Source organism: Musa acuminata, unplaced genomic scaffold, assembly GCF_036884655.1.
Source record: "Musa acuminata AAA Group cultivar baxijiao unplaced genomic scaffold, Cavendish_Baxijiao_AAA HiC_scaffold_653, whole genome shotgun sequence".
NCBI lineage: Eukaryota > Viridiplantae > Streptophyta > Magnoliopsida > Zingiberales > Musaceae > Musa > Musa acuminata.
In genome coordinates, this window is record NW_027020889.1 from 35,001 (window position 1) to 37,500 (window position 2,500).

Genomic DNA, 2,500 nt, shown 5'->3' on the forward strand with positions numbered 1-2,500 from the left:
TGGGCCGTTTTGGCCAGTTTTTGGCCTGTTCTTGCATTGCGCGGTGACCGTCGAGAGCGGAGCAAAACGTCAGCCATCTCAGCACCCTGGAACCCCCCGGGTGGCACAGGGCTGGATGGGGCTTTCGTATAGCAGGGACGGTGCTGCCTCTCGCTTCGCTCGCTGTCCGCCGCTCGCCGCTCGCTCGTGCAGCCAAAAATGGCCAGTTTTGGCCCGTTTTTGGGCCGTTTTGGCCAGTTTTTGGCCTGTTCTTGCATTGCGCGGTGACCGTCGAGAGCGGAGCAAAACGTCAGCCATCTCAGCACCCTGGAACCCCCCGGGTGGCACAGGGCTGGATGGGGCTTTCGTATAGCAGGGACGGTGCTGCCTCTCGCTTCGCTCGCTGTCCGCCGCTCGCCGCTCGCTCGTGCAGCCAAAAATGGCCAGTTTTGGCCCGTTTTTGGGCCGTTTTGGCCAGTTTTTGGCCTGTTCTTGCATTGCGCGGTGACCGTCGAGAGCGGAGCAAAACGTCAGCCATCTCAGCACCCTGGAACCCCCCGGGTGGCACAGGGCTGGATGGGGCTTTCGTATAGCAGGGACGGTGCTGCCTCTCGCTTCGCTCGCTGTCCGCCGCTCGCCGCTCGCTCGTGCAGCCAAAAATGGCCAGTTTTGGCCCGTTTTTGGGCCGTTTTGGCCAGTTTTTGGCCTGTTCTTGCATTGCGCGGTGACCGTCGAGAGCGGAGCAAAACGTCAGCCATCTCAGCACCCTGGAACCCCCCGGGTGGCACAGGGCTGGATGGGGCTTTCGTATAGCAGGGACGGTGCTGCCTCTCGCTTCGCTCGCTGTCCGCCGCTCGCCGCTCGCTCGCGCAGCCAAAAATGGCCAGTTTTGGCCCGTTTTTGGGCCGTTTTGGCCAGTTTTTGGCCTGTTCTTGCATTGCGCGGTGACCGTCGAGAGCGGAGCAAAACGTCAGCCATCTCAGCACCCTGGAACCCCCCGGGTGGCACAGGGCTGGATGGGGCTTTCGTATAGCAGGGACGGTGCTGCCTCTCGCTTCGCTCGCTGTCCGCCGCTCGCCGCTCGCGCAGCCAAAAATGGCCAGTTTTGGCCCGTTTTTGGGCCGTTTTGGCCAGTTTTTGGCCTGTTCTTGCATTGCGCGGTGACCGTCGAGAGCGGAGCAAAACGTCAGCCATCTCAGCACCCTGGAACCCCCCGGGTGGCACAGGGCTGGATGGGGCTTTCGTATAGCAGGGACGGTGCTGCCTCTCGCTTCGCTCGCTGTTCGCCGCTCGCCGCTCGCTCGCGCAGCCAAAAATGGCCAGTTTTGGCCCGTTTTTGGGCTGTTTTGGCCAGTTTTTGGCCTGTTCTTGCGTGGTGCGGTGACCGTCGTGAGCGGAGCAAAACGTCAGCCATCTCAGCACCCTGGAACCCCCCGGGTGGCACAGGGCTGGATGGGGCTTTCGTATAGCAGGGACGGTGCTGCCTCTCGCTTCGCTCGCTGTTCGCCGCTCGCCGCTCGCTCGCGCAGCCAAAAATGGCCAGTTTTGGCCCGTTTTTGGGCTGTTTTGGCCTGTTTTTGGGCTGTTCTTGTGTGGCGCGGTGACCGTCGTGAGCGGAGCAAAATGTCAGCCATCTCAGCACCCTGGAACCCCCCGGGTGGCACAGGGCTGGATGGGGCTTTCGTATAGCAGGGACGGTGCTGCCTCGCGCTTCGCTCGCTGTTCGCCGCTCTCCGCTCGCTCGCGCAGCAAAAAATGGCCAGTTTTGGCCCGTTTTTGGGCTGTTTTGGCCAGTTTTTGGCCTGTTCTTGCGTGCCGCGGCGACCGTCGTGAGCGGAGCAAAACGTCAGCCATCTCAGCACCCTGGAACCCCCCGGGTGGCACAGGGCTGGATGGGGCTTTCGTATAGCAGGGACGGTGCTGCCTCTCGCTTCGCTCGCTGTCCGCCGCTCGCTGCTCGCTCGCGCAGCCAAAAATGGCCAGTTTTGGCCCGTTTTTGGGCTGTTTTGGCCTGTTTTTGGGCTGTTCTTGTGTGCCGCGGCGACCGTCGTGAGCGGAGCAAAATGTCAGCCATCTCAGCACCCTGGAACCCCCCGGGTGGCACAGGGCTGGATGGGGCTTTCGTATAGCAGGGACGGTGCTGCCTCTCGCTTCGCTCGCTGTCCGCCGCTCGCCGCTCGCTCGCGCAGCCAAAAATGGCCAGTTTTGGCCCGTTTTTGGGCCGTTTTGGCCAGTTTTTGGCCTGTTCTTGCGTTGCGCGGTGACCGTCGAGAGCGGAGCAAAACGTCAGCCATCTCAGCACCCTGGAACCCCCCGGGTGGCACAGGGCTGGATGGGGCTTTCGTATAGCAGGGACGGTGCTGCCTCTCGCTTCGCTCGCTGTCCGCCGCTCGCCGCTCGCTCGCGCAGCCAAAAATGGCCAGTTTTGGCCCGTTTTTGGGCCGTTTTGGCCAGTTTTTGGCCTGTTCTTGCGTTGCGCGGTGACCGTCGAGAGCGGAGCAAAACGTCAGCCATCTCAGCA